Raw genomic sequence first — 27,967 nt, 5'->3', positions numbered from 1 at the left:
TCTCTCAGCAGTGTAGGAAATATGTGGCCTTTTATAACTGGCTTCTTTCGCTTAGCATAATATGTTCAAGGTTTATCCATGTTGTAGTATGTATCAGTACTTCATTCCTTTTAATGGCTGAATAATATTCCATTGCATGGATAGAACACATTTATCCTTCAAAAAGCTTTTTATCCAAAAATGTCCAGTGAAGTATTTTTTTTTAAAAGTTGAAAATCACCTTAATTTTCAATAAAGAATAATCATTAAATTAGGTATGTCTGCATGTATCTTCTCTTAGTAATTCATTATGAAGAATTTCAAGGGAAAACAATTGTTGTAGTGCTAAAGTAGGATACAACATTGTACATGTACAGCTGTTCAATATACCTGGTTTGACGGGATGGTTATTTCTTCATTTTTAATTTTTTTAGAGACAGTCTCCTCTGTTGCACAGGGTGGAGTGCAGTAATGTGATCATGCTTGCTATAACCTCAAACTCCAGAGCTCAAGTGAACCTCCCACCTCAGTCTCCTGAGTAGCTAGGACTACAGGCACATGTCATCATGCCCAGCTAGTTTTTAAACTTTTTTGGGTAGAGATAGGGTCTTGGTATGTTGCCCAGGTTGGTTGTGAACTACTAGTCTCAAGCAGTCCCCTGCCATAGCCTCCCAAAGCACTGTAATTACAAAAGGCATGAGCTATGTAGGGCTCAGCCCCAATTTAAAAATGTTTCTATTTTCCACGCTTTTTTACAATAATCATTTATATCTTGGATAATCAAAGTAAAAATAATTTTTAAAAATGACCATAGAAATTGCATGTGATGGTGTGTGCTTTAGTCCCAGCTACTTGGGAGGCTGAGGTGAGAGGATTGCTTGAGCCCAAGGATTTGAGTCCAGCCTGGACAACATGAGACCCTGTCTCTAAAAACCAAAACCCAGGCCAGGGACAGTGGCTCATCCCTGTAATCCCAGTACTCTGGGAGGTCAAGGTGGGAGGATCACTTGAGCCTGGGAATTTGAGAACAACCTGGGCAACATAAAAAGGCCCCATCTCTGAAGAAAAAAAAATTGCCTGGCATGGTGGTACACATCTGTAGTCCCAGTAACTCAGGAGGCTGAGACAGGAAGATCTTTTGAGCATGGAAGGTTGAGGCTGTTGTGAGCTGGGATTCTGCCACTGCACTCTAGCTTGGATGACAGAATGAGACCCTGTTGCCCAAAAAACCCCCCAAACCGAAAAACCGGCAGTACCTGTATCTTTGTAGGTTACTGACATAAATTTATTCAGCCAAGAAGAGCAGGTTCATTGAGTGTGAGGAATGTTAACATTCTATTTTGATTCACGATTACCATGTATTATAAATAAAATAATTTCCTTCTATGGCTAACAGAACTTTTAATTCTTCATATTGGCCTAAAAATTTCAATTTATAATAGCAGCAGAGAATAATACTAATTCTTGTGTATTTGACTTCTGAAATGAGGGAGAGGAAAAATATAGGCAATACATATTTTGAACATAATGAACAGTATTGTATCTTTCAGAGTTCCTTGCAAGAAACAAACACTATTCTAGGATTTTTTAGGCAGAAAGATACCTTATGGCAGGCAATTTGAAGAGCTGGAATCAAAGGGTTATCACTAGATTATTCAAGAACATAAGACCATAGCTATGACTGAGAGGTCAGGAAGCAAACTGGTAAGTAGTCATAGGAATGCTGAACCTGGTGCCATAACTGCTTCTAGTTGCCTTCATATCTGGTGAGTAGAGTTTGGCTATCGCAATTGCTTCTAAATATTCTTGGTGTCGTTCTCACCACTTAAATCAGCTGCAGAAAGATAGCTTCCATATCTCTTCTGCTTTACAAATCTCATAAGAGGCCTTCTTGTGAGATTTGTTTGCATTCCCAATACTAACTGTAAAGGAACAGCGAATCTCTTGCTTCAACCTCTTGAGTAGCTGGGATTACAGATGCGCCACCATACCCAGCTAATTTTTGTATTTTTAGTAGAGATGGGGTTTCACTATGTTGGCCAATGGTCTCGGTCTCCTGACCTTGTGATCTACCTTGGCCTCCCAAGGTGCTGAGATTACAGGCATGAGCCATCACGCCCAGCCAACTTCCTTTTATAACATAGAAGAGCTATTGTGAAAGTAAAGAGGGAAGAGACAAGGAACCCCTGATGCTTGGATATATCAATTTTAGAAGAATACAAAAGGCAGTTGGTGATCTGAAAGTTGATTTCCTTAGAATTGTCTAGACCTCTGTACCCCCTGGAAAACATCAAACCTTATACTGGATTGAGTTAAGGGAACATCTTATCTTCTGCCTTAATTGATACCGTGTATTTATCTTTTGAAGTCAATTATTTCACTTTTTTTTTTTTTTTTTTTTTTTTGAGACGGAGTTTCACTCTTGTTACCCAGGCTGGAGTGCAATGGCGCGATCTCGGCTCACCGCAACCTCCGCCTCCTGGGTTCAGGCAATTCTCCTGCCTCAGCCTCCTGAGTAGCTGGGATTACAGGCACGTGCCACCATGCCCAGCTAATTTTTTGTATTTTTAGTAGAGACGGGGTTTCACCATGTTGACCAGGATGGTCTCGATCTCTCGACCTCATGATCCACCCGCCTCAGCCTCCCAAAGTGCTGGGATTACAGGCTTGAGCCACTGCGCCCGGCTAATTATTTCACTTTTTAATTTTACCTGGAAAGTTTTGAGAAACTGTGTAACTGGCTTTTTCTTTCTTTTCTTTTCTTTTCTTTTTTTTTTTTTTTTGAGACAGGATGTGACTCTGTCACCCAGGCTGGAGTACAGTGGTACAATCTTGGGTCAATGCAGCCTCTGCCTCCCAGGCTCAAACGATCTTCCCACCTCAGAATCCTGAGTAGCTGAGACTAGAGGCTGGCACTAGAGCACTGGTTAATTTTTATATTTTTAGTAGAGATGGGGTTTGGCCATGTTGCCCAGGCTGATCTCAGACTCCTGGGCTCAGGTGATTCACCCACCTCAGCCTCCTAGAGTACTGGGATTATAGGCCTGACCCACCGTGCCTAGCCATAACTGATTAAACCAGTGTAGTTTTTATAGTACTCTACAGGCCAGCAAACATGGTAATTAAACCTTATGGAAGCGATTGCCAAAATATAAAAATTGGCAAAAAAAAGAAAACTAGATCTTTGTCTTTTACTCCATACCAAGGTAAATTCTTGATTTTTCCTGAGTTCAGTGTAAAAAAGGAAAACCTGAAAAATACTAGGAAAAAATATAGGTCAGTATAAAAACTCTTGGGTATGGGCAAGGCTTTCACAAGAAGCCTTGTAGAGAAATACTTAACAAGTGTGCCTGATTTATAAGAAAGATTGTTCTATGTTCTATAGTTGTAGTTTTGTTATTTCTTAATGCTGTTTGGTTGGCTATGTAAGGTTGTCATGTCTTAATCGCTCATAAAATATTAATATAATGAAGGTGAATGTTATAGTGCATGAATTTATGTACATAATTTTTTTTTTTTTAAAAAAAGGCGTATTTAGAATGGTGGTTCTCTATCTTGGCAGTACAGTAAGATAGTCTGGAGGTGCCCTTAACAAAGCACGGATTCCTGGGAACCACTCCTAGGAATTGATTAATTTGTCAGTGTGGGGCTTTGGTATTAATAGTGCTTTAAAAGCCCACCAGTTTATTTTACTACAAAGCCGGAATTGAAAACTATGTTTTTGAAGGATTTATTTTCACTTTGAGCCTTATTTTGTTTTGTTTTTCTTTTCTTTCTCCTTCCCTTGAACTCAGTTTGTTACACTAAAAGACTAAATATAACATAGAGTCCAGCATGCTCCTTTTTCTCATTAAAGAAGTAATCTTCAAATTATTGTTGTATAGTCATAACTTTTTAAAAAATGTACTTTTAAAGCTCTGGAGTACATGTGCACACCCCTGAGAGTTGCTGCATAGGTACACACATGCCATGGTGGTTTGCAGTCTCTGTTCCCCTATCACCTACATCAGGCATTTCTCACAGTGTTTTCCCTCCCCAGCCTCCCTGCCCACTGCTATCCCTCCCGTAGCCCCTCATCCCCCAGCCGACCCCAATATGTGATGTTCCCCTCCCTGTGCCCATGTGTTCTCATTGCTCAACACCAGCCTATGAATGAGAACGTGGTGTTTGGTTTTCTGTTCTTGTGTCAGTTTGCTGAGAATGATGGTTTCCAGATTCATCATGTCCCTACCAAGGACACAAACTCGTTTTTTATGGCTGCATAGTATTCTAGCCATAACTTTTTAAAAATACAAATTCTTATTTAGAAATACAATTTTCAAAATACATGCAAGATTAAGATTTCCACTTACATCTAAGTAATCTAGCAAATTTTGTATTACCTTTTCCCTCTGCTCTTTAAATACAAATAACCCTTCAAAAATACTGATGTAACAAACACCACCCAGGACTCATCAGCCTTTCTGATGATTTCTTCGTAAGTTAAGGGGTTACTTGGTACTTGGTAATAGACAAGGCTGTACATATGTAGAAGTGGGGGGAAGATAGGAAACCAGCCTGTTATATTCTCTTGGAATTAACTCTTGATTATTAAGCATCTTAAAAACGAAGATATTCCTGGCTGGGCACAGTGGCTCACACGTATAATCTTAACACTTTGGGAGGCAGAGCTGGGGGGATCACCTGAGCCTAAGAGTCTGATATCAGCCTGGGCAGCATGGCCAAACCCCATCTCTGCTTTGGGAGGCTGAGGTCAAGAGTTTGAGATTAGCCTGGCCAACATGATGAAACCTTGTCTGCACAAAAATCCAAAAAGTTAGCATGGCTTGGTGGTGCATGCCTATAATCCCAGCTACTTGGGAGCCTGAGGTAGGAGCATCACTTGAACCCAGGAAGCAGAGGTTTCAGTGAGCCAAGATTGCATCACTGAACTCTAACCTGGGTGACAGAGCAAGACTCCATATATTAAAAAAAAAAAAAAAAGATATTTGTAATTTGAAAAGTACACAGAGTTAGGGCTGGGTGTGGTGGCTCACACCTGCAATCCCAGCACTCTGGGAGGCTGAAGTTGGTGGATCACTTGAGCCAAGGAGTTCAAGACAATTCTGAGAAACATGGTGAAACCCAATCTCTTAAAAAAAAATCAGCCAAGCATGGTGGCATACACCTGTAGTTCCAGCTACTCATGGGAGCATGAGGTGGGAGGATCAGTTGAGCCTGGAGAGGTTGAGGCTGTAGTGAACTGAGATTGCATCACTGCACTCAGCCTGGATGACAGTGTGAGACCCTGTCTCAACAAACTGTAATACAGCAAAAGAACATAGTTCTTAATTTGAATGTTGGATGATTGAACATGCAGAGATATTTTGATTCTACTAGCGTATTTGTCAGATTTTAATAATCTAAAAATGAATAATGCTCTGATCTGAATATTTGTCTCTCTCCTCCCCGGAAATTCATATGTTGAAATTCTGACCCCCAAAGTGATGGTAATATGAGGTGAGGCCTTTGAGAGATGATTAGGCTCTCGTGATTGGGATTAGTGCCCTTGTAAAAGAGATCCCAGAGAGTTGTTAGCTCTACCCTTCTACCATGTGAGTATACAGTGAGAAGGTAACATCTAAGAGAAAGCAGTCCCTCAACTGGACACGGTGGCTCACACCTGTAATCCCAGCACTTTGAGAGGCTGAGGTCGGCAGATCACTTGAGGTCAGGAGTTCAGGACCAGCCTGGCCAACATGACAGAACCCTGTCTCTACTAAAAATAGAAAAATTAGCCGGGCATGGTGGCAGGCACCTGTAATCCCAGCTACTCCTGAGGCTGAGGCACGAGAATCACTTAAATCCAGGAGGTGGAGGTTGCTGAACCTGGGGGAACAGCGAGGCTCTGAAAAAAAAAAAAGAAAAGGTGGCATCATTGTGATAAAGATAAGTATTGATAGTGACTTGAATATCTATCTATAGAGAATTCGTTAAATATATATGGTGAATCCACATAATGGAATATTGTACTGCATATGAAAAATAAGTTCTACATATACTGAATGGTCTCCAAGACACATGTGAAGTGATTTAAAAAAGGTTCAGAATATGTAGAGTATGCTACCATTTATATGGGTCACATACATAATATTTACAGTATTTTTATAAATGCATATCTTACTGGAAAGACACAGAAGAAACTAGTAATAATGTTTGTCTCTGGGGTAGGGAACAGTGGTTTGTGGACAGGAGAGTGAGAGTGAAACACATTTCTTTTTATCCAGTTTTACTATGGGTATGTCCTGCCTGGTCAAAATACATACAATGTAAAGTATGAACATGACTGTCCTATAATGTGTGGGAAAACAGACACACATTTATTAAATTTAGATAACTGTCTAGCCTAGATACCGAATAAATGGGATATCTAATAGAAACATGGATTCAGTTTTGATGAGCTGGAGACCATGTTGATAGTGACCATGCTGAAGCAAGGCCAAAATCCTGTTTTGATTGGGTAACTGATTGTGGTGAACACGGTTATAACTCTTAGATTTGTGTGACTTTTTTAACTCTACTCATCAAATGGAGGCTGTATTTGTTTCCTGGATTTGCCACAAGGTACCACAAACTAGGTGGCTTAAAACAACAGAAGTGTGGTGTTTCATGGTTAGAGTTCTGAAGGTTAGAAATCTGAAATGGTATCAACACGGCTGCGTTCCCCATGAAATCTGGAGGGAAAACCTTTCTTGCCTCTACTTAGCTTCACATGGTTTGCTGGCAGTCTTTTGCTTACAGCTACTTAACTCCAATCTCTTACCTTTGTCATCACATGGCCTTCTCCTTTTATGTCTCTGTTTTCATACTGTTGGCTTCTTAAAAGGACAGCAATCATACTGGATTATGAGCGCATCTTAACTAGTAACATCTGCAACATAAGGTCACTTTCAGAGGTCCTCGGGGGTTAGGATTTCAACATATCTTTTCTGGAGAGGAGTGGGCACATTCAACCCATAACAGAGGCTTTCCAGTTTGATTTTGTTGCTTCTCTATAGTAGTCTTCCATATGTGAAAATTTGTTTTGGAAAGTTGTATGGAAAGATAATGTTTTACAAGTTTTTAAAAAATATATTATAAAAGATTTTCTTATGGGGAGAAAATGCTACCCCACCTGTCTTAATAAATGCAGCCTAAGATTGCAGCATATTTATTATAATTAACATAATGAAAGTAGAATGTTTTCTCTAAGTGTTATAAAAGTATGTAGATTATATATAGTAGTTAAAGATGACAGTAATGACATTTTTTTTTGCTCTTTATAAAAGTCATAGGAAAAGGATGACTTCAGATTAAATATCTTATATTCCATTTTTTTGCATTTTTTTCTCATGCAAAAGTGGCTTTTTTTGGCAAAATAAGAAATTTTATTACATATGATTGGCAGATACATGCTGCTGATACATTATTGTTTGAAGAAAAGCCAAAATAAAAAATAATATTTTATTTTATTTTATTTTATTTATTTTTTTTTGAGACGGAGTTTCGCTCTTGTTACCCAGGCTGAGTGCAATGGCGCGATATCGGCTCACCGCAACCTCCGCCTCCTGGGTTCAGGCAATTCTCCTGCCTCAGCCTCCTGAGTAGCTGGGATTACAGGCACGCGCCACCATGCTAATTTTTTTTTGTATTTTTAGTAGAGACGGGGTTTCACCATGTGGACCAGGTTGGTCTCAATCTCTTGACCTTGTGATCCACCCGCCTCAGCCTCCCAAAGTGCTGGGATTACAGGCTTGAGCCACCGCGCCCGGCCAAAAAATAATATTTTAATTTTAATTATCACATAATTACAGTTCCTTGAGGATCAGAGTTGGGCTCAGGCAATTACCTCATTTATTGGAGAAGTCAGAATGGGCAGAACCATCTCCAAATTCTTTTTTTTGATACAGGGTCACACTGTCACGCAGGCTGGAGTGCAGTGGTATGATCATGGCTCACTACTCACTACGGCCTCTTTCCAGATCTGGAAAGTGGCTTCTTTCCAGATCACTTTGACCTCAAGATATAATAAGATATGACAGCAGAGAGAATGAAGCCGTTATTTAGTTCCGTTCTTCTCCATGGTTTTTCTTCTACCCATACCCAATTATAATTATATAAAGCATTAAGAAACCTTTAACTCTTTCTCTTCTTTCCCTCTTTCTCATGTATACACGAGAAGACAAATATTTGTTAGTCTACAAAGCTTTTTAAAAGTTACTGCATCCTAAAAAAGCCTTTTTGATGTCATTTTACCCTTTGAGAAATAATAGGTTGACAAATTGGCATTGACAAATTGATTTCTTTTGTTTTTTCACACAGGGTCAAATAAAAACTAGGAGATTCTCCCTGTTTCCAGTCTTAATGACAATTTTTAATTTTTTTCTTTAAAAACTTCATTAATACAGGAAAATAATGTATTTAGCTATTTTTATGAGTAATTCCACTGAATTTTGTAAAACAGGCAATTAAATCTCATTTCTTAGAAAGTTATGCTTCCTTTTGGCGTGGGTTAGAGTAATGTTCTTTAATTCAGCTGCTGTCTAGTCATCTTTAAAATATTTTATGAATTTTGGACCAGGTGGGGTGGCTTATGTCTGTAATCCCAGCACTTTGGGAGGCCAAGGCGGGTGGATCATGAGGTCAGGAGATCGACACTATCCTGGCCAACATGGTGAAACCCTGTCTGTCTCTACTAAAAATAGAGAAATTAACTGGGCATGGTGGCACATGCCTGTAATCCCAGTTACCCGGGAGACCGAGGCAGGAGAATCCCTTGAACCAGGGAGTCAGTCGGAAGTTGCAGTCAGCCGAGATTGCGCCATTGCACTCCAGTCTGGTGACAGAGTAAGACTAGCCTGGTGACAGAGTGAGACTCCATCTCAAAAAAATAATTATGAATTTAGGTGTCATAGAATCTTAGAATTGATTTGAACTGTGGATATTATCTGGCATGATGTTGTCGCAAATGTAGGAATTCTTTTAGTGTTCCTGATACTGAAAAATCTCTAGTGACTGTGAATTCACTGCTTTATAGGCATCCCAGTATCTTTTGGGGGGGCAGTTAGACTTGTAGATTGTTTTTCTTTTTTTAAACCAAAAATTGCCCTCCTGAAACTTCCGCATAGTGGCTTTGGTACCCCGTAACAGGTTGGCTTCCTCTTTCACATGCTCTGCTAAGACCTACAAATCTTTGAAGGGTGTCATATCTTCCCCTGTGTTTTTTGCTAAGCTAAATCTGACACCCAGAATTGAATGTCATTTTCCAAAATTTCTGAATCTAAAATTCTGTGACTAAGTTTCCCCCATTATTTGGAGGTGCAGCCAGGATTAGTAACTTCTGTAATATAAATGCCCTGAAAGGAAGGTAAAAGATACATTGGAAGAGTGCCTGAATAGACTTGGAGGGTTTGGGGAATTATCCCTGAAGGAAGTGATAACCATATCAAGTTCTAAAGCGTATGCCACACAGAAAAGACAGAAGGAAGTGAACAGTAAGTGTGATGTCCTGTAGGCAACAGAAAGAAATTGAGAATGGTTGGATGGCACAGTCACGGGGCATCAAGTAGAGGAGGTAGTAAATGAGGTTGAAGAGAAAAGTGGGGACCAAATTGTAAAGACCCTGAGAAGTCATAGGAGGAAACTTTCCTGAGGATAATAGTCATTAAAGGGTATTTTACGTCAGTAGTAACGTGATCAGACATTCATTCTAGAAGTATCATTCGAGCCAAAATGGGAACAAATTGGAAGGGCCAAGAGTGGTTGCCAGGGGTCAGTTAGCAGCTATTATGGTATTTGTTTAGAGATGATGGTGGTGCCTAGAACTCGACTGGTGACTTGTAAGGTTGGGGAGAAATCGATTGTAAAAATAGAACATGGTCGTTTGGCTGTGAGGGTTAAGATGGAAAGGCAAGCGTTAAGGATAACACTTGTTTCTGGATTCGGAAACTGGTTAGATGAGAGGGAATTTAATGAAAATAAATTGAATAGGATTGGGGTGGGGTAAGGAAGAAGCAGAGTTCATTTAAGAAGCAGGGTTCAGCAAAGTTTGAAGTAGAGGTAGCACATTGAGTGAAGCTGTACTACGTGCAGCTGGGTGTGAGGCTAAACTAAAGACACTGAGTCTGGAGAGCTTTGGGCTGGAGACAGCTGTGGGCTGGAAATGTAGGTCTGGCTCTCGGCATTGGTGCTAATTGAACCCAGGGGAGTGATCAAAATAACCTAGGGGAGCATTTATAGAGTGAAAGATGAGGGCATAGGACAAAACCCCTAAGAACTGTTAATGTAATGTTAGTATTTGAGCTAAGAGCTTTTGGTGTTTTGACTGGATTATCTGAGAACCACCAAAAAGGAGGAAATCAGGGCTGTTCTGATACAGGTATTTAGTAGAAACCCACCTAAATTATTTGATTCGAAAAGTAAAGTTGTTCTCAAATGGTCTATCCTATCCAGCCTGTCACAGTATCTGAAATTTATGTTGTTAGTTTCTCTACTTTGGCTTAAGGTGTTGTCTTTCTAGAAATTGCCAGTTAAAATGTTGTTATTCTTAGAGACCTCAAATATTAATCCCACTGTTGGTGATGGTGGTGGTGTTTTTAGGGTCACCTGCTTTTATTCTAGAATTCAGTGAAAGGATAGATGGGAATTTGAGAAAGATAAGATTTGAAAAACATGACCTTACTGAGGAGTTTAGGACCACAGAAGAACCTGGTCTTGCAGCATTGAGGTTGCCAAGCACCTGGATAAGGGGAGTGAGAACAAGTGAGAGCAAGAGAGAGGTTGGAAAAGGAGAATAGTGAGTTGGATAGCAAAGAAGAAATGTCAATAAAAAGGGAATAAGAGAACAAAAAGCTAAATAAGGGAAAAAAATCTTTACCGTATTTTAGTTGTAAGTTAGAGTGACCATATAATTTATCATCTAAACTGGAACATATTGAGATAAAAAATGGCCATTAATAATTATGTTGTAAAAATTGGCATAATTGTGATTATCACAAGCAAAGAAGGATGGTCACTCTAGTTATAATATACCTTACTAATTGCGTAATAAAGTAATTTCAGTTTTTAGCTACCATATGTCAAACATTGTACTAAGTAAGCACTTTATACATATTATTTTACATTCTTACAATAATCCTCTGAAGTGGCATTATCTTCATTTTATAGTTAGTGAAACCAAATCTCAGGGAGGTAGGTAGTTTCCCAGCAATTCTCTATGGCAGTCAGAATTGGAAACCATATTTATTTGACCATACACAAAATTAACATAAACGATTAAATACTGCATTGTACACTACAGTTGCTGTGGGTATGTGTATGTATTTTAAAATGTCTTCTGAGGCTGGAAAGGGGAGGGGGAAGAGGGAGAGAGAAGGAGAGGTGGGGTTAAAGGATACAAAATTACAAATAGATAGGAGGAGTATGTTCTAGTGTTCTATGGCACTGGAGGATGGCTATAGTTAATAACATATAGCTTCAAATAGCTAGAAGGGAGGATACCGAATGTTGGCTAACACAAATTATAAATGTTTGAAATAGTGGATATACTAATTACCCAGACCACTGTACATTTTATGTATTGAAACATCACTATGTACCCCGTAAATATGTACAATTATATGTCAATTAAAAAATTTAAAAAGTTAAGTCCTTTAAAAAGACAATCCCGACTTTCTAATTACTAGCATAATGTATTGTCATAATATTAAGCCCCTTCCCATTCTGATAGCCCTATTTTTGAGGCATCCGTGGCAGAGCCAGATTTCAAACCCTGAAGACAGTTTGACAGCGCACCTTTTTTCTTTTCTTTTCTTTTTTTTTTGAGATGGAGTTTTGCTTTTGTTGCCCAGGCTGAACACAGTGGTGCAGTTTCGGCTCACCACATCCTCTGCCTTCCAGGTTCAAGCGATTCTCCTGCCGCAGCCCCTGAGTAGCTGGGATTATAGGCATGTGCCAGCACGCCTGGCTAATTCTGTATTTTTGGTAGAGATGGAGCTTCTCCTTGTTGATCAGGCTGGTCTCAAATTTCCGACCTCAGGTGATTCGCCTGCCTTGGCCTCCCAAAGTGCTGGAATTACAGGTGTGAGCCACCACGCCCAGCCTTTTTTTTGAGACAGGGTCTCACTCTCTAGCCCAGACTAGAGTACAGTGGCAAGATCTTGGCTTACCGCAACCTCTGCCTCCTGGGCTCAAGCAGTTCTCCTGCCTCGGCCTCCAGAGTAGCTGGGATTACAGGTGCTGCGCCACTACTGCCTGGCTAATTTTTGTATTTTTAGTAGAGACGGGGTTATGTTATGTTGGCCAGGCAGGTCTTGGAACTCTTGACTTCAAGTGATCCACCTGCATCGGCCTCCCAAATTGCCGGGATTATGGACCTGAGCCACCATGTCCACTGGATTTCTTACAGGTCTGTATTTGTCCCTGACAGATCTGTATTTCTTTGAAAAGAAAAAAGGAATTGGTATTTGACATTAAATGATCATGCATAGAAATGGAACATGTATTTAAGTACTTATTTTTCATTCAACATCAGAGTGATTTAATAGGGTCAAGGCCTGAAAAATTAAGCCACTGTCTCTTGAGGAAAGTGGAAAGTACACAAAATGTTACTGGAAGACTTAGGACTTTAGTGTCTTGTAGTTTATCAGCTGAAAATTAAATTGAATTGTAGTGGGTTGGGCACTTAAAAATCAATTTTATTTTTAATTTATAAGAAGATCCATCCATGTTGATGGTTGTATATAATCATTCTTTTTTATTGAGAGTAGTGTATACCATAGGTTTATCCATTCACCTATTGATGAATTGTTTCCAGTTTTTGTCTCTCTGTTAAAGAAAAACTTTAGACAATGTAAATTTAGTAGAATTTATTTGAGTAAAGAAGGATACATGAATTGGGCAGCACTCAGAACCAGAAAACGTTCTGAGAGCTCTGCTGTGCAACCTGGGCAGTAAGAATAGACAGAAACGAGAAGCAAAGTACATACATACATTGATTAGTTACAGCTCCTCCTTTGCCTTATTTGAACATGGTCTGATCAGTTGGTAGCTTGTGATTAGGTGAAGCTTGGCTGCCTGTGATTTGCTGAGATTCACATGTTTGTTGTCTTCTTTTGAGAAGTGTCTGTTTGGGTCCTTTGCCTATTTTTTGCTATTGAGTTTGAGTTCCTTATATATTTTGGATATTAGCTCTTTATCAGATACATGTTTTTAAAATATTTTCTCCCAATATGTGGATTGTCTCTTCCATCTATTAATTGTTTCCTTTGCTGTGCAGAAGCTTTTTAATTTGATGCAATCCTGTTTATTTTTGCTTTTGTTGCCTGTATATTTGGGGTTATATATTTAAAAAATCTAAAAATTGTTCAGACCAATGTCATATAACTATTCCCCTATGTTTTTTTCTGGTAGTTTGACAGTTTCAGGTCTTATGTTTAAGTCTTTAATCCATTTTGAGTTGATTTTTGTATATGGTGTGAGATAATGGTCCAATTTTATTATTTTTCTTTCTTTTTGCGACGGAGTCTTGCTCTGTCATCAGGCTGGAGTGCAGTGGTGTGATCTTGGCTCACTGCAACCTCCGCCTCCTGGGTTTAAGCAGTTCCACTGCCTCAGCCTCCCAAGTAGCTAGGACCACAGGGGTGTGCCACCAAGACCAGCTTATTTTTATATTTTAGTAGAGATGGAGTTTCACCATGTTGTCCAGGATAGTCTCGATCTCCTGACCTTGGCCTCTCAAATTGCTGGGATTACAGGCGTGAGCCACCACGCCCAGCCCACTGGTCCAATTTTATCCTTTTGCTTGTGGATATCCAGTTTTCCTAGCACCATTTACAATAGTCTCACCTTATCTGTGGTTTTGCATTCTGCACTTTGAGTTAACCTTGGTAAACCATGATCTGAAAATAGTGTATGGAAAGTTCCAGAAAATAATTCTGAAGTTTTAAATTATGTGCCATTTTGAGTAGTGTGATGAAATCTTATGCTGTCCTGCCTTGTCCTGCCTGGGAAATGAATCCTCCCTTGCCCAGCATATCCATGCTGTGTATACTAGCTGCTTGTTCGTCACTTAGTAGCTGTCTAGTTTATCAGATTGAATAAGCATAGTATATCTAGGGTTCAGTAATATCCTCAGGAGGTCTTTGAACATATCCTTCACAGATAAGGAGAGATTACTGTATTGAAGAGAGACTGTCCTTTCTCTGTTGTGTATTCCTGGCAACTTTGTTGAAAGTCAGTTAACCATAAATTTGTAGGTTCATTTATGGGCTTTCTATCTGTTCTATTGGTCAGTGTGTCTGTTTTTATTCCAGTACATTCTATATTGATTACTATAGCTTTGTAGTAGATTATGAAGCTAGGTAGTGCGATGCCTCCAGCTTTGTTTTGCTCAAGATTGCTTTGGCTGTTTGAGGTCTTTTGTGGTTTTCTATGAATTTTAGGGTTCTTTTAAAAACAACGTTGGAATTTTGGTAGAGATTGCATTGAATCTGTAGATTGCTTTGGGTACTGTGGACATTTTAACAATGTTGATGATTCCAGTCCCTGAACATGGGATACCATCACATTTATTTGTATTATCTGTAGTTTCTTTCATCAGTGTTTTATAGTTTTCAGTATACAGATCTTTCACCTCCTTGATTAAATTTGCTCCTAAATATATATACTTTGCGGGGGCTATTATGAATAGATTTCTTAATTTTTTTTTTTTTCAGATTGTTAGTGTAAAGCAGGTGTCCCCAAACTATGTCCCACGGACCACATGCGGCCCCCGAGGCCATTTATCCAGCCCCCCGCCGCAATTCAGGAAGGGGCACCTCTTTCATTGGTGGTCAGTGAGAGGAGCACAGTATGTGGCGGCCTTCCAACGGTCTGAGGGACAGTGAACTGGCCCCCTGTGTAAAAAGTTTGGGGATGCCTGGTGTAAAGAAACGCTGATTCTTTGTCTGTTGATTTTGTATTCTTTGTCTGCTCATTTTTGTCTGTTGATTTCATACCCTGCAACTTTGCTTGATTTATCAATTCTAACAGTTTTTTTGGTGGAAGCTTTATGGTTTTCTTTTCTTTTTTTGAGATAGAGTTTTGGTCTGTCGCCCAGGCTTGAGTGTAGTGGCACAGTCTTGGCTCACTGCAACCTCCAACCTCCGCCTCCTAGATTTAAGCAGTTCTTCCAGGTTCAAGCAGTTCTCCTTCCTCAGCCTCCTGAGTAGCTGGGATTACAGACACCTGCCACCACGCCCAGCTAATTTTTGTATTTTTAGTAAAGATGGGGTTTTACTATGTTAGCCAGGATGGTCTTGATCTCTTGACCTCATGATCTGCCTGCCTTGGCCTCCCAAAGTGCTGGGATTACAGGCATGAGCCACTCCACCCGACCCAGCTTTATGGTTTTTCACATGTAAGATCATGTCATCAGCAAACAGATACAGTTTCTCTGCTTTCTTTTCTATTTGGATTCCTGTTATTTCTGAGGCTTTCATTCTGTTAACAGTGTCTTGCGAATAGCAGAAATTAGTATTTCGATAAAATTATTACTTTGTCTTTTTTTAATGGATTATGAGGCTGAGGCAGGAGAATTGCTTGAACCCAGGAGGTGGAGGTTGTGGTGAGCCGAGATTGTGCCATTGCACTCCAGCCTGGGTAACAAAAGCGAAACTCCGTCTCAAAAAAAAAAAAATCTTTGCCTAAGATAAGTCCATAGATCTTATGAAAGTTTTATGAATTTTTTATGGTTTTAGGTTTCCTTTAGGTCTGTGACTGATTTTGAGTTAATTTTGGCATCAGGTATGAATATTCAGTTATTCCAGCTTCATTTGTTGAGAAAACTATTCTTTCTCTACTGGATTGCCTTTGTACTCTTGTGGAAAATAAGTTGACCACAGGCGTGTAGTTGTATTTCTGGATGCTCAGTTTTGTTTTATTGACCTGTTAGTCTCTGCATATGCTAGTACTACAGTGTTTCTGTAGCTTTACAATAAACATTGAATTCTGGTTTTATAAGGCTCCCAAAATTTTTGCTCTTTTTAAAAGCCATTTTGATTGATCTAGCTCTCTGGCATTTCCATATGATTTTATTTAATTAATTTATTTTTTTTGAGATGGAGTCTCACTGTGTCACGCTGCCTGTAGTATAGTGGCACAGTCTTGGCTCACTGCGACCTCTGTCTCCTGGGTTCAAGCGATCTTCCTCCCTCAGCCCTCAGCCTTCCGAGTAGCTGGGATTACAGGTGTGTGCCACCACATCCAGCTAAACCATAGTTTTAGAATAAACTTGCCAGTTTCTTCTACAAAAAGATCAGCTGAGATTTTTTTTTTTTTTAGATGGAGTTTTGCTCTGTTGCCCAGGCTGGAGTGCAATGGCACAATCTCAGCTCACTGCAACCTCCGCCTCTGATTCTCCTGCCTCAGCCTCCTGAGTAGCTGGGATTACAGGCGTGCTCTACCATGCTCAGTTAACTTAAACTTTTTTTGTTGTTGTTGTTGGGACAGGGTCTCACTGTGTTTTCCCAGGCTGGTCTTAAAATCCGGGCCTCAAGCAATCCTCCCACCCTGGCCCCACAAAGTGCTGGGATTACAGATACGAGCCACTGTGCCCGGCTTCTGATTATTCTTTGTACAGTTGTTCTACAGAAATATAATTGATTTTGGAGTATTAATCTTGGCTTTTAAGTATTGATCCTGCAACCTTCCTAAACTTATTCAGTTAATAGTAGTCTTTTGGTTTTCCTAATTTCATTTTCAGAGTTAGCATAGCCTCTTAGTTCACTGTCAGTTTAGAGTTGAAGAAATGTGTAAGTATATAAAATGTAATATCAGTATCTTGCAAGGAATGAGATGCAACTACCCCAGTGGTTTTCATTTTTCCTTTAATGAAGTACTAGTATTCCTCATAATATGGAACCTTGACACTTCAAGCTGCCATTTTTTAAGGTGTTAAATGTATAGGCAATTTTAGCAAAGTAATTGATTCTGAAGGATGAATTGCTGTTTGTTTTTATGGCTGGACTTCTAAGAGTCTGTTCAAATTATGTATTTTGGAGGGAGAATCAATGACCTTGGTGATGACTTTGAGAGACAAGGGAGAGTTTGTGGCTTGAGCGGAAGTTATGTGAATTATGGTGGGATTTACTGAGATGATGAAGACTGAAGAAGCAGTCAATTTAGGATTATCAATTCTGGTTGGACATGTTAGATTTTAGGTTTGTTTTGTCTACTGTGTTAAGGCTTGTAGGTTTATTTGGACTCGAGATCACACAGCTAGTCATTTGCAGAATTTGAACTCCAGCTTTTGACTCTTAAGTCCATGTTGTTAGCACTTTATGCTATATTATATCCTCAAGTCAGAAAACATGCTTGGCTGTGAAAATAATAAAATGTTCCCTGGGAGCTATTAGAAATAGGTAGCAGAGTTTGCAGGCTCAGATGCCTGCAAGGTACAGGCAAGTAACTGTGAGCCAGGTTGTAATATAGAAGAGAGTGGTGACCTCTGTGGAGAACTGCAAAGCCCCATCCACAGGGTTAGTTAGCTGCTAATCAGCTCCAGAAGATTGTTTCTCTATGGGAATGTGAGCTCAGTATTGCCAGATATTTGGATTTTTCAAAAGAGGTCCGAAATCTGGATTTTCATGTAAACTCCCTAGTTATAAATGTAAGCAGTTATGCTTTAACCATACAAACCAACCTAGTGTGGGTCCACCAAAGGTATCTGTCTGCCGGATTCTGCCTGGTGGGTAGCTATACTGTGGAAGCGACAATAAATTTATATGGTGGGAAAAATGTGGTAACTATGTATAATAAGCACATTATGGTGTTGAAATGCAGGTTGCTTAGGTTAAACATGGTGGTTAGTGAGTCTAGTGTTTGAGTTCGGTCTTTATATGGATCAGTTAATTATAGATGAGGGAAGGAGAATTAACTCTCTGTAGCTTTTTGCCTCCTAATTGCATACTTTCATTTGCAGATAGGGCCAGTTTTGAGTGTGTGAATTTTTGAGTGAAACCTGGAACCCAAATGAGAAGAAATCTGCAAGGAATAACTACTGACAGTGAATCTGCAGAGTCATCTGTATGCATAATATGGAATGTTCTTAAACCAGAAGTAGCTGAATGTGTTACTCCATTGATGAGGAGTGGTAAGTCTGATTATCCCCACTGATAATTAAATAACCTTAAGCCTTTCCATAAAAAGAGGATGACTTCTACATTCTTAGCATTTGCTGATGTTAATTTTTAAATTATAGAGGAGGACAGCAGTGCAGTTTCAGGGAATTATTTATCCCTAACATGTTTAATGTATGATTTCAGAGCTTGGTTTTCTTCTTCCAGCTAGACACATCCTTTCCTTTGCCTAGTCATTTTTCTCTATTATTTCTTCTTCAGTCCAAGGCCTGAAATATCGTATTGAAATATTCAGCCAGCACTGAAATGATGGTCATGATAGTTACTAGAATTCATTCTAATCTTGGTTGTGGTAGGTCTCATTCTCTTTGGGAGTGATTGTTTTAGGAATGGACATGAGAGACGATTTTGTTCAGTGAGAGACAAAAGGGACATCTGCAAGAGGCTTTTGGGGAAATTTTTCTTGCTTTTGAGAAAAGGAAGAAAATAGATGGCCCCTTTTCTCCACAGAGCTGACATTATCTGGATGTGACATGTGGAAGTGCTACAGCCATCTTTTTAATAGCCTGAAGGCGATGTCTTATGTGAAGGAGGGAGATCCAAGGGAATTGGAAAAAAATAGCTAGAGTCCCATTTACTATGCCTGTAGCTACTCTACCTGAATTTTCTTATTGTTTAAGCAGTTTTGCCTTGCGATTTCCTGTTATTTGCTGTAGAAATTGTATAGATTCGTTTGATTTCTTCCTTTTCTGATCACCCAAAGCCTTATTTATTTATTTATTTATTTTTAGTGTCACATGCATTTCTACTTGATCATGTTCTTTATAGCCACTTATAAGCTTTATGAAGTCAAGGGCTATGTTTATATTCCTCTTGTGCCTGACCCTAATACTTCTTAATAATGTCATTAATACATGTTTATGTAACTGAATTACTTGATTGGTAAAGTACTTGAGAAACCAATCCTTAGAATCTAATAATTACAGAGATTTTTTTTTAATTCATATCTTTCTTTAACCACACTGCTGCTTCTCTAGGATTATTTAGTGAAGTTTGTTTCTTCTTTAAGACTTCTAGTGTGTAAAAGACTTCACATGTTCAGGTGGTTAATTCTACTCTAGACAATGATGTCTTTTATTTTTGTCCAACTTTACCTTCAGAACCAGATTCTCTCCTTCATGTTTGTGTATTAGCTTTCAATCTAATGGAATTTCACTTTCCTCTCCATTATAAAAACAGAATAGTTTGCCTTCTATATTCTGTGCTAATTATAGGAATGAGGGACATCAATAGTAAGAAACATAATTCAGGAATAATTTGTATTTGGCTTTGGAATGCACATTCACAGAAAGATTCCTTAAAGTATGCATCCCCACTCTGTTCTTAGGACTCTGTGTTTTAGGGGAGGTCGGGGGAGGTTTGGTGGTGATATAGTAAGAGGGATCTCAGGGCATAGGATGTATGATCTAGTTGCTTATGTTTTTTATTAAGCTCTGTGAAACCGTTTTTTTATTGCCTAGCTCTAGATATTCATGTTTGCTTCTATATTTTCTTTCAAACCTTGTTATTATATTGAAAAAGCATAGGATAAGAACCGTTTTTTCTTCTTGAAAATCTATGGTGCTACTTTCAGTTATAGTAAAAAGAAAAATGATAAAACCTATGTTTTATGATTTGATCAGTGAATCTGGTAGTATATTTTGAATCCTTCAAAAAGAGATTGACATTCAAGGAAGAATTTACCTTTTCTTTTTTTTGATGGGTTCTGATGAAAATCCAAGAGAATAACTTTATTTCCCTCCTCCTTCTTTTTTTGAGACAGGGTCTCACTCTGTTGCCCAGACTGGAGTGTGATCTTGGCTCTCTGTCTGTGCCTATGTATTTGAGCCCAAGACTCCAGGAACCTCTGCCTCTTGGGGTCAAGCGATCCTCCTGCCTCAGCCTCTGGAATAGCTGGGACTACAGGTGTGCACCACCATGCCCAGCTAGTTTATATTTTTTGTAGAGACAGTGTTTCACCATGCTGTCCAGGTTGGTCTTGAACTCCTGGGCTTGGGGGATCTACCTGCCGTGGTCTCCCAAAGTGCTGGAATTGAAGGTGTGAGCCACTGTGCCCAGCCAGAAGAATAACTTTTTAAGAAGACAGAGAATGTTGTGTGATGTGCTTTACCCATCAATTTAAATGCAGTAGTACTATTATTTAGTAATACAAGACATTTAAGTCATTAAGGTCAACTTTAATGTGCTGTATTTCATGTATATTTTGTAGGAATGGAACATGTTTCCTACCTAAGGCAATCATGGCAGGCATGCAACCTAAGCCAGATGAAGCAGAGTGAATCTTAGGATGTTTGCTAGGAATGCTGAGATGAAGACACTTAAGTTTTTGTGAATTTAAGTTTTTGTGAATTTCAAGCTGAAAACATAGTCATCGAATTTCTGGCAGCTATCTTCTGGCGGTGAAAGGAAACTTAGTTGGTGAAGAAGCCAACACTGAATGAACAGAGCAAAGAAAAAAGCCATACCCTTATTACTCCATTTGAGCTGCTGGATCAGCCCTTCCCTGAGGCTGCTGTACCTCTAGACTTACAGTTGCATGAGCCAGTAGATTTCTTCTTTAATCCAATTGGTTTTGGATTTTCTCTTAAATTTTTGTGGAAGCCTCCTAGCTGACATATCCTTCTTAACTCTCAAATTATACACCTGTATAATAAGAACTCAGGGACTTACTAAAACTTGAATTGTGAGTTAGGCAAGGAGGTCTCTGACACAGATGTGCTGGCAGATAATGCATAATGCATTCTTTTTTTTTTTTTTTTTTTTTTGGAGATAGAGTCTCAGTCTGTTGCCCAGGTTGGAGTGTGATGGTGTGATTTTGGTTCTCTATAACCTCTGCTTCCCAGGTTGAGGCAGTTCTCCTGAATCAGCCTCCTGAGTAGCTGGGATTACAGGTACCTGCCACCATGCCTGGCTAATTTTTTTGTATTTTTAATAAAGATGGGGTTTCACCACGTTGACCAGGCTGGTTTGGAACTCCTGACCTCAAGTAATTCACCTGCCTCAGCCTCCCAAAGTACTGGGATGAGTTGGGAGTGGTAGGTAGGAGAAAGAATTTTTCCAAGCCTCAATGTGAATTTTTCCCCCAACCTTCAATGCCTCACTTCATTCTGGTTTTCCAGACCTATAGTACAGCACTGATTTTGAGTTCTTGTATGGAATGGAATTCTAAACCACTTACTTCAGCTGCAGTTGTTTTCTTACCTTAGGGCCATAGAAAGTGGTTTGTAGTATAGTTTCTACCTCTGGGAAGAAATTTTATTGGTCTTCTCAACAAGGATAAATTCGTGTTGATACCTGATATACTTAGGCTGTAGTCCACCCTGTAGACACAGCTCACACTCTGTGTAATGGCTTCCTTTACCGCTTACCAAGCACCACTACTGCTTACTTTGACAGGCAGTATTGTTTCTCAAAAAGTGGATCTCTTTTAGCAGAATCACCTAAGACTCGAAAAGAATACTTAGAAACTCACCATCATAATTCAGTATCTGAAAAATATTGTTCTCTTCCAGTCTATAACATGATCACAATAAAAATTTTTAAAGGATTTTTAAAGATTAGTTGAATCTAAAATTTATAAGGGAAAAAAATAAGGAAGATTATCCAAAAAAATTCTTTAAAAGAATGAACATTTAAAAAAGGAACTAGGCCGGGCATGGTGGCTAACACCCGTAATCCCAACACTTTGGGAGGCCAATGTGGGCGGGTCATTTGAGGTCAGGAGTTAGAGACTAGCCTGGACAACATAATGAAATCCTGTCTCTACTAAAAATATAAGAAAAAAAAAATTAGCCAGGCATGATGGCACAGGCCTATAATCCCAGCTACTCAGGTGGCTGAGGCAAGAGAATTGCTTGAACCTTGGAGATGGACATTGCAGTGAGCCGAGATTGTACCACTGCACTGCAGCCTGGGTGACAGAGCAAGTCTGTCTCAAAAAATAAGTAGATAAGTAAATAAGATAAAACAATAAAAAATAAAAAAGAAACTAGTTTTTCCAAATGTTAAAAACATATCCTGGCTGAGCACGGTAGCTTATGCCTGTAATCCCAGCACTTTGGGAAGCCAAGGTTGGCAGATCACTTGAGATCTGGAGTTTGAGACCAGCCTGGCCAACATGGTGAAACCCCATCTCTAAAAATACAAAAATTAGTGAGGCATGGTGGTACATGCTTGTAATCCCAGCTACTCAGGAGGCTGAGGCAGGAGAATTGCTTGAACCCAGGAAACAGAGGTTGCAGTGAGCCAAGATCACTGCCACTGCACTCCAGTCTGGGCAACAGAGCAAGACTCTGTCTCAAAAATAAAAATGTATTCTACGGTTACAGTAATTAAGACATTTGATTCTGGCATATGATTAGATTTGTACAGAATAAAAAGAGTCCCAAATTCACATGGAAATTTAGAGTATAATAAAGGCACATCAGATCAGTGGAGAAAATTATTTTTTTTCTTTCTGGTAATATTATGGCTAGGTAGCTGTCAGAAAAAAAAATATCTGATCCTTGTCTTCAGAGGAAGAAAATGGATTTTTCCTCTTTATATTCTTGGGGTTAGGGAAGCCTTAGAAAACTTTTTTTTTTTTTTTTTTTTTTTTTTTTGAGACAGAGTTTCGCTCTTGTTACCCAGGCTGGAGTGCAATGGCGCGATCTCGGCTCACCGCAACCTCCACCTCCTGGGTTCAGGCAATTCTCCTGCCTCAGCCTCCTGAGTAGCTGGGATAACAGGCACACGCCACCATGCCCAGCTAATTTTTTTGTATTTTTAGTAGAGACGGGGTTTCACCTTGTTGACCAGGATGGTCTCGATCTCTCGACCTCGTGATCCACCCTCCTCGGCCTCCCAAAGTGCTGGGATTACAGGCTGAGCCACCGCGCACGTTTTTTGAAAGAAATGTAGGTATTCTAAGGCCGTGTTAGAGGAAGTATGGATTGGCACATTCCTTTAGGACAGGCGTTCCCCCTGAGGCCATTTATCTGGCCCCCCCCCCGCCGCACTTCAGGAAGGGGCATCTCTTTCATTGGTGGTCAGTGAGAGGAGCACAGTATGTGGCGGCCCTCCAACGGTCTGAGGGACAGTGAACTGGCCCCCTGTGTAAAAAGTTTGGGGACGCCTGCTTTAGGAGATTTGGAAAATATGGGCCAAAATTTAAAAGGCCTACCAAATATTTAAATGTACATGCTCTTTGATACACCAGTTTTACTTCTTGGAATTTATCTTATGGTTAAATTCTGCAGCTTTTGGGTTTAGTTCATCATATTCTCACATGTGCGAATATACAGGGTTATTCTTTGCAGTACTGTAGTAGTAAAATATTAGAAACAATTCAACTTTCCATCTGTGAAAGACTGCCTATATCAGTATGATAAAAAAAAATGCAGCCTTTAAAACTGAAAAGAGGCAGTTTTTTAAAAAGTTATTGATCTTAGCTAGATGTAGTGGCACATGCCTATAGTCCTAATTATTTGGGAAGCCTGTAGGGAAGGATTGCTTGAACTTGAGTTTAGATCCAGCATGGGTAACATAGAGAGATCTCATTCTTTTAAAATGTTACTGATATTGCCTGATTTCCAAGATAAGATGTTAAGTGAAAAAGGTGCTAGTGTTGTAAGATGTTACATAAAAATATTTTTTTAAATGAATATACTCATATGCTGATATATTCATAAAGTATCTGTGAAAGGCTACACAAGAAGCTAATATTAGGGGCTGTATTAAGGGAAGACAACTGGTGGGGTAGGATGGTGGTGGAAAGGAAACTTAATTCTGTCATCCCCACCAAAATGAAAAAGTGTGGTACTAGGTAAAAGGGAAAAAAAGGATCCACCTAATTTTCATCTTTTTCAGCTCATTAGAATTTCCAAGGGTGAGGTCCCTCCCAATCTACATTAGAAATTTTTTTTTTCTGCAGTAGTGGTAAAAGACATGTAAAATGTATTATCTTACCCATTTTTGAGTTTACAGTTTAGTAGTGTTACGTATATTCACATTGTTGTGCAACCAATCTCCAGAACTTTTTCTCTTCGCAAAACTGAAATTTTGTACCCATTAAACAACAAATTTTCCTTTCTCCCTATTGCCATCCTCTAGAACCCCCTACTTTGTTTCTGTGAATTTGACTACTTTAGATTCCTCATATATTCCTTATATGATTTCATATAAGTGAAATCATACAGTATTTATGTTTTTATGACGCGTATTTCACTAGTATAGTGTTCACAAGACTCATCCATGTTACAGCATGACAGGATTTCCTTCCTTTTTATTTTTTTAGTTGCAAAAGAGATGAAATCTTGCTTTATTGCTGAGGCTGGCCTTGAAGTTGTGGGCTCAACCAGTCCTCTGGCATCAGTTTCCTAAGTAGCTGGAAGTACAGGCATGTGCCACTGTCCTTCCTTTTTAAGGCTCAATAATATTCCATTGTATGTTTGTTTATCTGTTCTTATGTTGAGCATTTGGGTTGCTTCCACCTCTTGGCTGTTGTGAATCATGCTACTATGAATGTGGGTGGGCATATATGTCTTCAGGGCTCTGCCTTCAATTCTTCCGAATATATCCCAGAATTAACAGAGTATTTCTATTTTTAATTATTGAGGGCCTGTCATAATGTTTTCTATGGCAGTCGCACCATTTTTTGGTCTCACCAACAGTGCACAAAGATTTAATTTCTTCACATCCTCGCCAGCGTTTATGCATTTATTTTATTTTATTTTTTTCCATAATAGCTATCCTAAGGGGTGTGAGGTGATCCCAGTTTTTTTTTCTTCTTTCTTTTTGAGACAGACCTTCACTCTGTTGCCCAGGCTGGAGTATAGTGGACAATCATGACTCACTGCACCCTCAATCTTCTTGGCTCAAGCAGTCCTTTCACGTCAGCCCTCCAGGTAGCTGTACCACAGGCATGTGCCACTACATCTGGCTTTTTTTTTTTTTTTTTTTTTTTTAAATTAGAGACAGGGTCTCCCTATGTTGCCTAGTCTGGTCTCAAACTCCTGGGCTCAAGCAATCCTTCCAGCTTGGCGTCCCAATTGGTGGGATTACAGGCATGAGCCACTGTGCTCGGCCCCCTATCTGTATTTTTAGCAAGTGTTTTAATCGTATATTTCTTCTATATTTAAAAAGCTTATGAAGTTATGAAGTACATTTAAGTTAATGATTTCAATTTTATTACTAAAAAATACAACTAGTAGCCACTTTTTAGAGTTGTATCTCAGTGTGCTTTGTTTCTGTAACTTGAAGTACATGTTTTATAAGATCCTCAAGGGATTGTACTGCTTACTCTGTCTCTTTTTTTAAAATTATTATTATTTTTATTTTATTTAACTGAATCACCTAGGGAATAGACTATGATATGTATACTTCATCTCAGGTAATTTTGCTAACCTTAATTCTTTTCTCTAACACAGTTAAAATTCTAAGGTTCTGCATGTTAGTAGAATTCCAGTAGTATACCAACATTCAAAATAATATGTTTTAATAAAAAACTATATGTCATTTTACTTTACATGAGGGGATTTAATCTGTTAGTTTACCTTTAATTGAAAATAGTTTTATCTTTATGGTCTTGACAGTTTTTTGTTAACTTTTCTCACAAGATGAATTTAATCATAAATTGTTCAAGAGCAAGATAAGTTGTTAAGAATTTTGTCTGGAGACAAAAGTACATGAGATTCTAGTAAAAAATGGAAAGGAATGTAAATTATCCTTAATTTTTTTCCTTCTTTTTCAAGTAAATTTTAGGGGTGTAAGTCTTCAACAAAATAAATAGCTTATAATGTGTTTTACATTTTAAGCAAATTACTTGCAGCTTTTGTTTTTCTGACTTGAAGTTTCTGAAATTATTATTCTGAAATTGTTTTTGCGGAATACTTGTTTTTTCTTGCAAGCATTCTTTAGAAGTATTATTTCTAAAATCACATCAATCTTGAGTATCCAGCTGTAGCCTATGATTACATAAGGAATATTAGAAATAATTTTTTAATAACTTTTGCTAGACCTTAAGATTCATTACTGTGAAGCTTTCTCCTTTATTGTTGTTTTTATTTGGTTATTTAAGACTGAGCTGCTGTCTTTATTATATTTGGTGTGTGACTTGGTAGAGAAGGGTACAAGTAGTGGTATGGCTTGGGAAGGGTGGGAGTTTAATCCTTATTGTGAATTTTGAGAAAAGATAATGAAATCCTTTATATCCCTTTCCGTAGACCTACATTTCAAAGACTTACATTTTAATAAGAATTGGTTGTGCAGCTGCAACCCTGGCAACAAGGCCTAGGAGAAAAGAATTGGGGCAACCTTCCAGAAATCAAGGCGTGCACTGGTCTCATGTGGAGCTGAGCTAATGAAACAGATAAAAATATAAAGCATGTAGTAAAAATAAGACCAATACTTTCTTTGGCATAGTAGATACTGAAAGTTTTCTACACATATTTTGTTTAAAAGTCCAAAAGCTCATAAGCTGCACCGTCAATAAGAGTAGCTATATTATCTTCTCCTTTAGTGTACAAAAATACCCCAGATACTCTTGGAAGTTAATATTTCTGTAAATTATATCCAAAATGTAATTGTTGGCCCATTCTTGGTGAAGTCCAGACATTTTCAAAACATGGGTTACAAAATATGTCAGATGTTTAGAAACAAGCTTTTAGGTTTTCAACTTTAAAAATCAAATGTTTAGATCAGTTTTAATGTAAATTTCTTGTCATTATTAGACTCTTTCTTTAGATGCCCTTAAATAATAAAATTTGTTAAATATGTTTTCTGAATACTATAACAATAGTACATAATCTATTATTTAACCATAATTTAACTATTATTGGTTGTTATACGTTTAGGTTGTGTCTGAGTTTTCCCTCTTATAGTAAGAAATATTGCAGGAAAACATTTTTGTGTATATAGGTATTTCATTTTCTTTTGGACTAGTCAGAATTACTTCTGGATTTCTAGAAGTGATACTGATGCATTAAATGTGAAAAATTTGAAAATTTCTAAAATCTTCAAAGAAAAAAAATTGGTAGAAAAAAATTTCTACCAATCTACAAGCTACTATAATGTATATGTGGTTGCTAGTTTCTCTGCTTCTTTAACAACATTGAATATTTGAATAGATATGAAGTGGTAGTTGAATTTTCTGTTTTAATTTCCATTTTTAAAATTAGGAACTTGGAATATTTTAAAAGAAGCTTACCAGCTTCCCCTTTGTGGATTTAAAAATTGGCATACTTTTCCTGTTTATCTATTGGCGATCCATTAGTTTGTTTTTTTGTTTTTTAGGTAGTAGCCCTAAGAATCTCTCAAAATTGAGGGTGATAAACTTCCTAGTCATTCTGTTCACTCATACCAAATGATATATAATACGTGCCAGGCTCTGTGTTAGCCTGAATAAAACAACTGATGTAGTTGCAAACTCCTAGAGCTAAAGGGACTCTTAGACATCATGTTCATTTTTTACATAAGGAAAATGAGATCCCAGCTCAAATTATATTATCAGTAACTAACCTTAGAGGAGGTGGCTGGACTTAAAGCTGTGTCAAGCATTGTTGCCTCCCTGCTAGTCCATCTATCTCTTCTTTCCTCTTTCTAATATGATAATCAGATTTCCCCCTCACTACCCCCTGCTTCTTCCATTGTACTTGTAGATTTCTGTTGACCTAAGCAAATCAGCCTAATCCTAGTCTTGGTTCAAGGAACCAGTTGGCTTACGCAGTAATTGGTTCAGAGGTGACCAAGTCATCAAAATTGATCCAGTTGGAGGGTAGTCTTGAATTTTCATTACTGTTAATGTCTATTTTAAAATT

General features: G+C 38.5%; 1 protein-coding gene across 6 annotated transcripts in view; it reads left to right on the top strand.

Annotated features, from left to right (window-relative positions):
- The window catches only part of CDC42SE2 (CDC42 small effector 2), a 96,987-nt gene that overhangs the window by 20,143 nt on the left and 48,877 nt on the right, over positions 1-27,967 (top strand). For 4 of the 6 annotated variants that reach the window (XM_074381807.1, XM_039468249.2, XM_039468339.2 and 1 more), the window contains exon 2: positions 17,957-18,127. The exons of the other annotated variants lie outside the window; for them this stretch is intronic. The gene's annotated coding sequence lies outside the window, so the exon portion shown is untranslated. The remainder of the gene's footprint in view (positions 1-17,956; positions 18,128-27,967) is intronic. 6 annotated transcript variants of the gene reach the window in all.

Source organism: Saimiri boliviensis, chromosome 1 (genome assembly GCF_048565385.1).
Source record: "Saimiri boliviensis isolate mSaiBol1 chromosome 1, mSaiBol1.pri, whole genome shotgun sequence".
NCBI lineage: Eukaryota > Metazoa > Chordata > Mammalia > Primates > Cebidae > Saimiri > Saimiri boliviensis.
Note: the sequence above shows the minus strand (reverse complement) of the source record. Positions and strands in the feature narration are given on the sequence as shown.